Raw genomic sequence first — 13,695 nt, 5'->3', positions numbered from 1 at the left:
TCCCAACCGGGGAGGCCGTAGGGTCCAAGAAGGGAAGGACCCTCCCTCCGGACTATGCCATGACGGGCGCCGACTGCGGCGACGAATGGCTGCCCAGGGTCAAGCTCCTGGCGAAATCGTAAGTGTCCGGGCACCATAGCACTTCGTGGTATGTTTTATTACACTGCTTCTCCTCATGCCAAACATGATTATGCAGTCCGTCCCGATCTCATCTCGATGTACCCTCGTCGAGCGGCTCTCTGGACTCGTCGGATATGAACATCGGTTCTCTCCCGACCGCTACCACCCCTCGCCCTATGGACAACACCGAGGTGTTGTCTCAAAAGGCATCGAGCCAAGGGGAGGTGGTTTCGGGGGCGCCTCGAGGCGACTTCCCGAACCCTGGATACCAAGAGAGCGAGGCCCCTACGGGCTCCGAGTTCGGCCCCCAGCCGGACACTGTGCCGGAACCTTCGATGGTTCCGGACTTCGGCAGGCGGCCCCTGTTAAGGAGGGCCAACCATCTGTGCCGGTGTCCTCTATCCAACCAGAGGCACCGGAGAACTTGCTGGAAGTGCTTCCATCGATGAAGAACACCGCACTATTATGAGTGCGGTGGTCGAGAAGGTTCAGTCCGCCAAAAACGGACTGACCGAAGCTTGCGCCAGCCTCCTAACAGGCTTTGAGGTAACCAATCAAAATATAAGAAAATGCTACCACGTAGATAGTAGCCCTGATGCTCTGTTCGGCGTTCGCGAGGAAAAGCCGAATAGAGGATCAAATGATAACTCAGGAGACTAATGAGATTATGTCTATGTGTATGTACAGGCTTCACTGCTGGCTGCTGTCGCACGTACTGCGGAGGTCTCTGCGCTGAAGCAGGACCTGAAGCGGTCCAAGGACAAACTCGGCCTTACCAAGAGGCAGCTCGAAGAGAGCAAAGGTAAGAAATACCCCTGTCTATATAGTTAAAAAGAAGCTTGGGTGTAAAGTAATAGGATCATCATGGATTTGTCAGGGGCCACGACCGAGGTGGCGACCCTGAGGAAGGCGTTGTCCAAGCCCGAAGAAAAAGCGGCCAAAGAACGCATAGAACGGGAGAAACAAGATGCCCGAGTAGGCGAGGTACAGCAAGAGCTCGAGGCTCTTGCCAAAAAGCACGAGTCCTTGGAGCTTGACTCCAAGATGCGAGAGTTCGAGCTCGCGCAGGTGCTTGAAAGCATTCGGAGCACCAAGGCCGAAGCCCACAAGGCCCTCCAGGAGATTGATGCGGTGAAGAAGATAGCAGCGGGTAAGGCATTCATTATGCAAAGCAAGCATGTGAAGGAAACTTTCCTTTTTCTTACCCGAGGTCGGAGCTCTCCAGGAGAGTTCGCAGATCTTCCCCGTAGTGTACTGGATGCCGTAGAGTTTTACCGAGCTGAGGAGGGGAGCTCGACGAAAAAGTTGTTCTGGTCTCAGTATACTGGGACCGAACACCCAATGCCCTTGAGCGACCAGCTGAAGCAACTGGTCGAGCTTCACAAGGCGGCCGAACAGGCCATGAGGGGCCTTATAATCCGGATGTGGCCCGGCGAGCCCCTGTCAGCTACTTCGGTCTGGTGAGGCGGCTTCTGGATGCCTGCCCATGGCTTGAAGTCCTAAAGCGGTCCATCTGCATCGAGGGTGCGCGCAGGGCTTTTGCCTGGGCGAAGGTGCACTGGGCGAACCTGGACGCCGTGAAGCTGGTGAAGGAGGGGCTGCCGGAGGGCAAGGAGCATCGCTGCCCTGAGATGTATTATGAGAGTGTCCTCAAGGGTTCCCTCCTTGTGGCGGATGAATGTGCTAGGGGTGTAATTTTTTAATGAACATGCTCATGTGATCCTGTAATGTGAAACAAGTTCATCTGCGCTATGCAACACTTTTTTAATTTAAAATATTACCTTCTGTGCGGCCATTTATAAAATCTGAGAGTTGGCCAGTCGTCGGCTTCTGCCCCCATGTAACTAGTACTGGGGTGTTCGGGGTAAACCTGAGCACTCTTTACCCCAATTTTGGGTCCATCAAGGGAGGTGTTCAGCGCAACGAACCATGCAATCGGACAATAAGGCTTTATCACTCTCACTTAGCCATAGAAGTCTACAATTTTAGATCTTGGCAAAGCCCCTGGTATTCGGAGGGCCGAATTTGGGGCGCTATACACGCCTAAGCCGGACAAGGCCAACTCCTCACCCGAAGCGGAAAAAGTCTTTAAGGACTTGAGACCTCTCGAACAGCGACCAGTCTCTTGCCTTATCATTACAGTCAGTTTTTGGCTTTCTCTACTGAGGTGCTCATCCAGAAGAACCGGGACACAATCACAGTAGTTCTCCCACCGCTACCTTAGCCGATATAGCAGAACGTAAGGTACCAAAGCGTGGGACCCAGGCAACCCAACATTTGACCAAAGACATGATTCGGAGTTGATGCATATAATGCTATAAGTTCGGGGTGCCGCACAGTCGAAAGTGTTCGGACTTCTTGCGTCGTGTTATGGGGTAAACAAGGACCCCTGGAGAACTGACCATACCCGCACGTGTAGGTGCGGATTGTCGTAAATGGACATATAAGAGAAAGAGAAAAACTTAAATAATGCAATGACAGATTAATGATATGCATTGTTATTTAAATGATACGTCGAAGCGTACTTGGTACAAGTAGTGCAATAAGCATAAAGTAGGACAATTTGAAATGTCCTATCCCAGGGCAAGCTACGCATAAATAGTGAAAAGCGGGTATATTAATTATTACTAGAGACCACCTGGCGGTTCCCGTGTTCATCTTAGCTTCTTGCCGCCTTGGTTGTTGCTTCCGGAATGTGTCCGGCAATCGTACTGCCGGAAAGGGCTTCCAGAGAGTTAGGCCCTGAAAGAGAAAAGGAATGTCAAAGGTATACAGCCCCTAGTGTGGCTAAGCCACAATGCGGGGCGTGTCCTGATCGTGCCCCCGCCTATGTCCATGGTATTTTCAATGCGTAGTTATGTACGCGCGGCATGGATTTTGTCGCTTCACTAGGACTGGGACGGGGGCCGAATTGCTAGGCGAGCTCTGATCATGCCAGGCGATCCTGTTGCAGCTTGTTCTGGACTCGCTTGAAGGTGTCTGGGGGCCGTGATGCCGAATGAGTGATCTGCCTGAACAGGCTGCTTTGTGCTTCTGCTGCAAGGGCCGCAGTGTGCTCTTCCATATGGAGCGAGCGTTCTGTGTTTCCATTTACTATTATGACCCCGTGAGCTCCTGGCATCTTGAGCTTGAGATATGTGTAATGCGGCACTACATTGAATTTTGCAAATTATGTCCGTCCGAGCAGTGCATGATAGCCACTGCGAAATGGGACGATGTTGAAGATAAACTCTTTGCTTCAGAAGTTATCCGGTGATCGGAAGACCACTCCAGTGTGATTGAGCCTGTGCAATGGGCCACTACACCAGGGATGACGCATTTAAAGGTGGTTTTGCTGGGTTTGATCCTCGAGGGATCGATACCAATTTTTCGCACGGTATCCTGATAAAGAAGGTTCAGGCTACCGCCGCCATCCATAAGGACTCAAGTGAGGTGAAATCCATCAATGATGGGGTCTAGGACCAGTGCGGCGGATCCGCCATGACGGATGCTAGTGGGGTGGTCCCTACGATCAAAGGTGATCGGACAAGCAGACCATGGGTTGAACTTTGGGGCGACGGGCTCCATCACATAGATGTCCCTTAGTGCATGCTTCCGCTCCCTCTTGGGAATGTGGATTGCGTATATCATGTTCACCGTCTTCACTTGTGGGGGAAACCCCTTCTGTCCTCCTGTGTTCGGCGGCCGGGGCTCCTCCTCGTCATCACTATGCAGCCCCTTGTCCTTGTTCTCGGCATTTAACTTGCCGGCCTGCTTGAACACCCAACATTCTCTATTGGTGTGATTGGCTGGCTTGTCGGGGGTGCCATGGATTTGACACGAGCGATCCAGTATGCGATCCAGACTGGACGGGGCCGGAGTATTTCTTTTAAATGGCTTTTTCCGCTGACCGGATCTAGAGCCTCTGAATCCGGCATTGACTGCCGTATCTTTGGTGTTATTGCCATTATTGCGGCGCTTTGGTCTGTTACGATGCTGCCTGCAGTTAACATCTTTGGTATCCGAGGTATCCGGATTCCTCGATGTGTTGTTGTTGCGAGCCAGCCAGCTATCCTCGCCCGTGCAAAAGCGGGTCATGAGTGTTGTGAGGGTTGTCATGGACTTCGGCTTCTCCTGGCCGAGGTGGCGGGCGAGCCACTCGTCGCGGATGTTATGCTTGAATGCCGCTAGGGCCTCTGCATCCGGACAATCTACAATTTGGTTTTTCTTAGTCAGGAACCGTGTCCAGAATTGTCTGGCGATTCCCCTGGTTGCTGGGTTATGTGGCTCAAGTCATCAGCATCCGGTGGCCGCACATAAGTGCCCTGGAAGTTGTCAAGGAATGCATCTTCCAGATCCTCCCAACTGCCGACCGAATCTGCTGGCAAGTTGTTCAGCCAATGCCAAGCTGGTCCTTTGAGTTTTAGTGGGAGGTACTTGATGGCGTGTAGATCATCACCGCGAGCCATGTGGATGTGAAGGAGGAAGTCATAATCCATACAGCGGGATCTGTTGTGCCATCGTATGATTCGATATTTACGGGTTTGAAACCCTCTGAGAATTCATGATTCATAACTTCATCAGTGAAGTATAGGGGATGTGCGGCGTCTTTGTGCCGGGCTATATCCCGACACAGTTCATATGGGTCTTGTCTGCTGTATTCGGCCTGCCGGATTTACTCTTGGTGTATCCGACGCGACGATCATTGTCCCGTGTTGGCGCGCGTGCCCGTGTCCCATATATTTACTTGCGATTTTTCCCTTACTTTCTAATATGTCTCGCAGGTCCTCTGCGTGACCCTGGGTCTTAGTATTTTTGACTGAGTGGCGACGGGGTGCGGGCTGAACTTCAGGCTAAAACGCCTCTATGGCTCGGCCGCGTAGTGGCCAGTCAGCCGCATCGTACACTGGTGAATAAGGTTTCAATGCTTCCTCCTCGAGGTGAGGCAGCAACCTGCATTTTGGGTAACTCTTGGACGGGCGCTCGAGTTCATGCTCCTCGGCCGCAAGGACATCGGTCCACCTGTCTGCTAGCAAGTCTTGATCAGCTTGAAGTTGTTGCTGCTTTTTCTTCAGGCTATTTGCCGTGGCCATAAGCCGGCGCTTGAAGCGCTCTTGCTCGACGGGGTCCTCAGGCACAATAAACTCGTCGTCGCCGAGGCTCGCCTCATCTTCGGAGAGAGGCATGTAATTGTCCTCCTCCGGTTCTCCATCTGCTGCCTGCTCTGGAGGACTAGCTTGTTCGTCTTCCATCTCTACATCATGCTGGAGGGGATTGTTGTTGTCTTCGACGCTATTTGGAGTGTTATTATCTCCTGTGCCAGTCTCACTACTCTTGCTGTGGTGGGACTTAGAGCGGCGCCGCTGACGTTGGTGCTTGGGTTGCTTCTTGGAGGGGTCATCCTCCGCTGTCTCGTCGCCATAGCCTTCTTTGGGGGTGTTGTCGGTGTCAAAACCTGCGGATCTCGGGTAGGGGTCCCGAACTGTGCGTCTAGGCTGGATGGTAATAGGAGGCAGGGGACACAATGTTTTACCCAGGTTCGGGCCCTCTTGATGGAGGTAAAACCCTACGTCCTGCTTGATTAATATTGATGATATGGGTAGTACAAGAGTAGATCTACCACGAGATCAGAGAGGCTAAACCCTATAAGCTAGCCTATGGTATGAGTGTACGTTGTGGTTGTTGTGTCCTACGGACTAAAACCCTCCGGTTTATATAGACACCGGAGAGGGCTAGGGTTACACAAGGTTGGTTACAAAGGAGGAGATATCCATATCCGTATTGCCTAGCTTGCCTTCCACGCCAAGTAGAGTCCCATCCGGACACGGGACGAAGTCTTCAATCTCGTATCTTCATAGTCCAACAGTTTGGCCAAAGGATATAGTCTGGCTGTCCGGAGACCCCCTAATCCAGGACTCCCTCAGTAGCCCCTGAACCAGGCTTCAATGACGATGAGTCCGGCGTGCAGTATTGTCTTCGGCATTGCAAGGCGGGTTCCTTCTCCAAATACACCACGGAAGAATTTGAATACAAGGATAGTGTCCGACCCTGCAAAATAAGTTCCACATACCACCGTAGAGAGAATAATATTTTCGCAAATCTATTTTGCTGACTTGTTTTAGCAACAGGACATTACGTCACGCCCCGGTGATTATTCGAACCATTTCCTTTAACTAGCCCCGCACATAACGCGAGGCAGTTTTTTGACACGCCTTGTTAAAGCAGAGATCGTGTCCCCTTATCACGTGATTCTCATCAATACGGGCGTGGGTAACCCAACCGCGCCATTGATTACGGTGCTTGTGGGATAAGCGAGTTTTACCAGGCTAGTGGGGGCGCATAGTTTCGTCCGCCCATATAAAGGGATGAGTATTCACCTTTTCATCCATGCCTTCTTCCTCCCTTGCTCATCCATTTTCGCACACTCAAGCTCTAGCGCCCAAGTCCGCACTTCCCACCTCAACCTTCTCCAACCATGTACGGAGCGGGAGGCAGGTGGATGGTCTCCTCCGTCATGGATGGAGACATCAAGAAGCTGAGGAGAGCCAGATACCTGCCTGACGACATCGCGCACCGGCTCCCAGATGAGGGGCAGCTCATCCCCACCCCCAGGCCCCATGAGAGAGTAGTGTTCCTCACCCATTTCCTCCGCGGACTGGGATTCCCTCACCACCCATTCGTCCGGGGGCTCATGTTCTAGTACGGCCTGGATTTCCACGATCTGGCCCCGAACTTCATCCTCAACATCTCGGCATTTATTGTTGTGTGCGAGGCCTTCCTCCGCATCAAGCCCCACTTCGGTTTATGGCTGGAGACCTTCAATGTCAAGCTGAAGGTTGTGGGCAGTCACCAGGCGGAGTGCGGAGGCGCCATGGTGGGCAAGATGCCCAATGTTACATGGCTCAAGGGCTCCTTTGTGGAAACCATAAAGGGGTGGCAATCGGGGTGGTTCTACATCACCGAGCTGCGTGACCCTGCATGGGCAGCGGCCCCGAGTTCCGATCTGGCATGCCCATGCGGCTCACCTCCTGGAAAGAGAAGGGCCTGTCCTGGGGTAGTTCGGGAGAGCTGACCGGACTCCAAACATGTATTCAAAACATGGTGAGCAAGAAGCTCAAACTTGTCAACGTAGTCCAGGTCATGCTCCACCGCCGGATCCTCCCGTGCCAACAACGGGACTTCAGCTTGTGGGAGTTCGACCCCGCGCAGCACCGAACTCTGAACAAGCTCTTCGACACAACTCATGAAGATGCCTGGAGGGTGCTGTTCAAAAGCGCCGAGGTCCCTCCTCCCATTACTGAGGATCGCGGATTCAGCGCGAAGCGCCAAGACAGTGCGGTAAGCTGCTTTACCTTTCACAGGATACTTATCTTTTATAGATTGACTCCATGCGGGATCTAAACTCACGTACCTTTGACAGGACTGGCAGGAGATGGCGGGACAGATCGACTATCCGGCTCCTTTGCCCGAAGACCCAGCGGGCGCTCTTCTGGCGAAGATGCTGACTCCGGCTCCTTATACGGTGCCGGAGAAGACCAAGAAGGCCAAGGGAACCCGAAAGAGTTCCTGACGCCAGGCGTCGTCGGACTCTCCGTCCAATGACTCTGCGCACTCCTCCCCCGAAGACGAGGAAGAAGAAGAAGATGATCCCCCTCCAGCTGGGGGAGATAAGAAAAGGAAGGCCGCCCCAACTGGGGGGGCGAAGGGTCCAAGAAGGGAAGGACTCTCCTTCCGGACAGTTCCACCGCCGCCGACGAAGGCGAAGATGAGTGGTTGCCCAGGGCCAAGCCCCTGGGGAGATCGTAAGTATTCGGATACCAGAGTAACTCATAGCATTCCTTTGTCGCACTGCTTTCCCTAACGCCGAACATAATTATGCAGGCCGCAACGAGCCAGTATCGATGTATCATCGGACGGCTCCCTGGGCTCGTCGGACATGGATAGTGATCCAATCCCGACCGCCACCTCCCCTCATCCTGCTGACGACGCCGAGGTGCTGTCTCAAGAGGCACCGGGTCGAGGGGAGACAGTCCCGGAGGCGCCTCAAGGCGACCTTCCAGACTCCGGGAGCTGAGGGGACGGGGCCCCTGAGAGCTCCAAGTTCGGCCCTCAGCCGAACACCGCGCCGGAACCTCCAGTGATTCCGGGCTCAGGCAGGCGGCCTCCTTCCAATAGGGGCAAGACGCCTGTGCCGGTGACCTCTGTCCATCCAGAGGCGCCGGACAATCTGCTAGAAGCGCTTCGTAGTGCTTCCATCGACGAGGAGCACCGTACTATTATGAGTGCAGTGGTCGAGAAGGTTCAGTCCGCCAAGAGCGGATTGACTGAAGCCTGTGCCAGCCTTCTAACAGGCTTTGAGGTAAGTGTTTTTAAAATATAGGAAAAATATTACCGCATAGACAGTAGCCCCTGATGCTTTGTTCGGTGTTCACAAAGAAAAGCCGAACAGAGGATCAAATAATATCGCAAGAGTCTAATATAAGTATGTCAATATGCGTATGCAGGCCTTCCTACTGGCGTCCGCCGCACTGACTGCAGAGGTTGCCGTACTGAAGCAGGACCTCGAGGGGTCCAAGAAAGAGCTCGACCTTGCCAAGAGGCAGCTCGAGGAGAACAACAGTAAGTAGTACCATGTCTATAGATATGTATAAAAAGAATGTGATCGCAAAATGATAGGATTATCATGAATTTGCCAGGGGCCGTGAACGAAGTGGCGACCCTAAAGCAAGCGTTGTCCAAGGCCGAAGATAAAGGAGCCAAGGAGCGCACCGAGCGAGAGAAGCACGAGGCTCGGGTGGGCGAGGTGCAGCAAGAGCTCCAAGCTCTCATGGCGAAGCACGAGGCGTTGGAGCTTGACTCAAAGATGCGGGAGTCTGAGCTTGCCGCGGCCCTCGAGAGCACAAAAAGTGCCAAGGCCGAAGCCCAAAAGGCCCTCCAAGAGATCGACGCAATGAAGAAGATAGCGGCGGGTAAGGCTTTCTATATGCAAAGAAAGCATGTAAAAGTAAATTACCGATTACTTACCCGAATCTGGAGCTCTCCAGGAGCATTCGCAGATTTTCCCCACAGCATGTCCGATGCCGCACAATTTTACCAGGCCGAGGATGGAAACTCAACGGAGAAGCTGTTCTGGTCTCAGCATACTGAGGCCAAACACCTGGTGCCAATGAGCGACCAGCTGAAGCAGATGGCCGAGCTACATAAGGCAGCCGATCAGGCCATGAAGGGCTTTATAGTCCGGCTGTGGCCTGGCGACGCCCTTCTGAACAGCTTCTTCGGCCTGGTGAGGCGACTTGTGGATGCCTGCCCGCGGCTGGAGGTCATCAACCGATCTGTCTGCATTGAAGGTGCACGCTGGGCTTTCGCCCGTGTGAAATTGCAGTGGGCCAAGCTAGACGCCATGAAGCTGATCAAGGAGGGGTCGCCGGAGGGCAAGGAGCACCGCCACCCCGAGATGTACTATGAGGGTGTTCTGCCGGGTGCCCGTCTCATAGCGGACGAGTGTTCAAAAGATGTAATATTTGAGTGAGACTTGCTCGTTTTATCCTGTATTTATGAAAACTTGTTTCATATGCTCTATGCAACGCTTGTTTGAATTTAACATATTGCCTTCTGTTTCGCTGTTTATCCAATCTGAGAGATGGCTAGTCCTCGGCTTCTGCCCCCATGCCACGAGTGCTGGGGTGTTTGGGATAAACCTGAGCACTCTTGTTACCATGTTTGGGTCATTCGAGGGAGGTGCTCAGCACATCGAACAAGGCAACCGGACTAATAATGCTTTATCACTCTCACTTAGCCATAGAATTCTATAATTTTAAATTTCGGTGAAGCCCCTGGTATTCGGAAGGCCGAATTCGGGGCGCGATACACGCCTTTAAGCCGAACAGGGCCGGCCCCTTGCTCTAAGCGGCATAAGTCTTTAGGGACTCAAAAACCTCGCCGAACAGCGACCAGTCTCTCGCCTTATCATGACAGTCAGTTTTAGCTTTCTCTACTGAGGTGCTGAACCCAGCAGATCCAGGGCACAATCGCAGTAGTTCTCCAAGTGCTACCTTAGCCGATAGAGCAGAACGTAAGGTACCAAAACATAGGAGCCGGGCAAACCCAACATTTGACCAAAGACATGATTCGGAGCTGATGCATATAATGCTATAAGTTCGGGGTGCCGAACTTGTGAAAGTGTTCAGACTTTTCACACCGTATTGTGGGGTACGTGAGCCCCTGGTGTATTGGCCGTACCAAAGTGTACGGTTGTAAGGCGTCATTAATGAACACATATATATATATATATATATATATATATATATATATAACAAGATTGCAATAATAGTCGTAATGCCATGCATTGTTTATTCAGAAAATTGCGTTAAAGCAGAGTGATACAGATAGTGCGATAAGCAAAGAGTAGGACTATGTCCCTTCCAAGGGCAAGCTGAGGAATGATATTAAATCGAATATTTCGCTCGTTACTGTAATCCACCTGGGAATTCCGTGGTATGACGTAGCTGTCTGCCTCCTTGGTTACTGCATCATGTGTTCGGCAATAGTGCTGCCGGACAGTGTTTCCAGAGATTAAGGTCCTGAAAAAAGAGAAAAATAACCAAACGGGAAGCCCCTTGTGTGGTTTAAGCCGCGTCTTGGGGCGTGCCGCAGTTGTGCCCCCCTCCCACCGGTGCCCATGGTATTTTTAATGCGTAATTATGTACGCATGGCACGAGTTTCGCCGTTGGGCTGGGATTGGGGTGGGCGCCGTATTGCTACGCGAGCTCAGATCGCGCCATGTGGTCTATTTGCCGATTGCTCCGGGCGCGCTTGAAGGTGTCCGGGCTTTGAAGCGCCGAACTGGTTGATTGCCTTGAGAGGCTGTTTTGCGCTTCTGCTGCGAGGGCCGCGGTGTGCTCCTCTGTTCGGAGAGAGCGCTCTATGTTTCCATTGACTGTAATAACTCCGCGAGGTCCTGGCATCCTAAGCTTGAGGTATGCATAATGCGGTACCGCATTGAATATAGCAAATGCGGTTTGCCCGAGCAGCGCGTGATAACCCCTGCGGAATGGGACTATATCGAAGATTAACTCTTCGCTTCGGAAGTTATCCGGGGATCCGAAGACCACTTCCAGTGTAATTGAGCCTGTGCAATGGGCCTCTACACCTGGAATGACGCCTTTAAAGGTCGTTTTTGTGGGTTTGATCCTTGAGGGGTCTATACCCATTTTGTGCACTGTGTCCTGATAAAGCAGGTTCAGGCTACTGCCGCCATCCATAAGGACTCGAGTAAGGTGAAATCCGTCAATGATTGGGTCTAGGACTAGTGCGGCGAATCCGCCATGACGGATACTAGTGGGGTGGTCCCTGCGATCGAAGGTGATCGGACAGGAGGACCAAGGGTTGAACTTTGGGGCGACTGGCTCCAACGCATATATGTCCCTGAGTGCACACTTTCGCTCCCTCTTGGGGATGTGGGTTGCGTATATCATGTTCACCGTCCGCACTTGTGGGGGAAACCTCTTCTGTCCTCTGGTGTGTGGCTGCCGGGATTCCCCCGCGTCATTGCTATGCGGCCCATTGTCCTTGTTTTCGGCAATTAACTTGCCGGCCTGCTTGAACACCCAACAATCCCTGTTGGTGTGATTGGCTGGCTTGTCTAGGGTGCCGTGTATTTGACACGAGCGATCGAGTATACGGTCCAAGCTGGACGGACCCAGCGTACTTTGTTTGAATGGCTTTTTCCACTGACCGGGTTTAGAGCCTTTGAATCCGGCATTGACTGCCGTATCCTCGGTATTTTCACTGTTAATGCGGCGCTTATGTTTGTTGCGACGTGACCTACTATTGCCGTCCTTGGTATCCAAGGTACCATGGTTCTTTGATATGTTATTACTACGAGCCAGCCAGCTGTCTTCTCCCGCACAAAAGCGGGTCATGAGCGTCGTGAGAGCTGCCATAGATTTCGGCTTTTCCTAACCAAGGTGTCGGGCTAGCCACTCGTCTCGGATGTTGTGTTTGAAAGCCTCTAAGGCCTCTGCATCTGGACAGTTGACGATTTGATTTTTCTTTGTAAAGAACCGAGTCCAGAATTGTCTGGCTGACTCTTCTGGCTACTGAATTATGTGGCTCAAGCCATCGGCGTCTGGTGGTCGCACATAAGTGCCCTAAAAGTTGTCGAGGAATGCGGCTTCCAGATCTTCCCAACAGCTAATGGAGTCTGCTGGCAAGCTGTTAAGCCAATGCCGCGCTGGTCCTTTGAGCTTTAGTGGGAGGTATTTGATGGCGTGTAAGTCATCACCGCAGGCCATGTTGATGTGAAGGAGGAAATCCTCGATCCATACCGCAGGATCTGCAGTGCCGTCGTATGATTCAATATTTATAGGTTTGAAACCTTCTGGGATTTGATGATCCATTACTTCGTCTGTGAAGCATAAAGGGTGTGTGGCGCCTCTGTATTGGGCTATATCGTGACGCAGCTCGAATGGGTCTTGCCCGCTGTGTTTGGCCCAGCCGGATTTACTTTTACTGTATCCGGCATGACGTTTATCATCTCGCATGGTGGGTGTCGGAGTAATGGGCCACAGGTAGGCCAACCCGAGCCCCAGAACCTTTCAAGACATCGGGACAGGTTGCGCCCCTCAAGACCCCAAGACGAAGAGCCGCCTCCTGAGGAGTCGACGGCAAGACGGCCGACTGCCCGCTCATGGCCGAGTCCCAGGGGCGACTTCAGGATAAAGCCGACTCCCGACTGGCGATTTCCTCTGAAGCCAGCTTTGGGGAGTCGGCCTGTGACTCCAACAAACCCCATGACCTCATCAAGGGGGACGGGGCAGGGGCGTGGCTATAGCGAAGCCCGCCCCCGCCCCTTACCAAGGGCAGGCATGGCCACAGCACGTCGTACCCTGGAAGATCTCCGTGCGGCGTGGCACTGTTGCCATGCCGGTCCTGACATCAGCACCGCAGGGCCGAATCCTGCACCCACGACGGCTTGTCTGTACGGCCTAGAGGCAGTAGGCCCCACCAGTCAGTGAGACCTCAAGAGATGGCAGGAGAGCCACCAGTCGGACCCGTCAGGAGTCGGCCCGGGGAGGTCGGCCGAGCCCTCCCCCGGGGCCCACCCGCCATTAATCAAGATGTGATGGGGAGTGGCAACAGTGATCGCCCGCCAGGCGGCGGGGCTGTTGCCATGACCTCATGATCAAGCCCGCGTCATCAGAAGCATGGGTACAGTAATCAGTAGCCGGCAAGACCCGCCTGCGGCGGACGCGGCCTGTCGGCTCCGTACCAGGCCAGTCGGCGGGGCCCGCCGACTGCGGTCAGCAGAAAAGACGGAGGCCAGAGGCACTGACGGCTGGGCCCACGTCCAGCCGGATTACCATTGTACCCCTGGGGGGTAGACCTATATAAACCCCCAGGGCACCCATGCAAAGGTTGGAACCCATTAGCTCTAGGCCAGATCATATAGAAGGGAGAGAGCTAGCCTTGCCCTCTCCTACCCCCAAGAAACAGCTCAAGGAGCAACAGTGTAAACCCTTTGCGATAGTGATCATGCGGAGACCCCGCGGAGCAGCAGTAGGGGTATTATCTCCTCAGAGAGCCCTAAACCTGGGT

Source organism: Triticum dicoccoides, chromosome 1A (assembly GCF_002162155.2).
Source record: "Triticum dicoccoides isolate Atlit2015 ecotype Zavitan chromosome 1A, WEW_v2.0, whole genome shotgun sequence".
Classification (NCBI taxonomy): Eukaryota; Viridiplantae; Streptophyta; class Magnoliopsida; order Poales; family Poaceae; genus Triticum; species Triticum dicoccoides.
Note: the sequence above shows the minus strand (reverse complement) of the source record.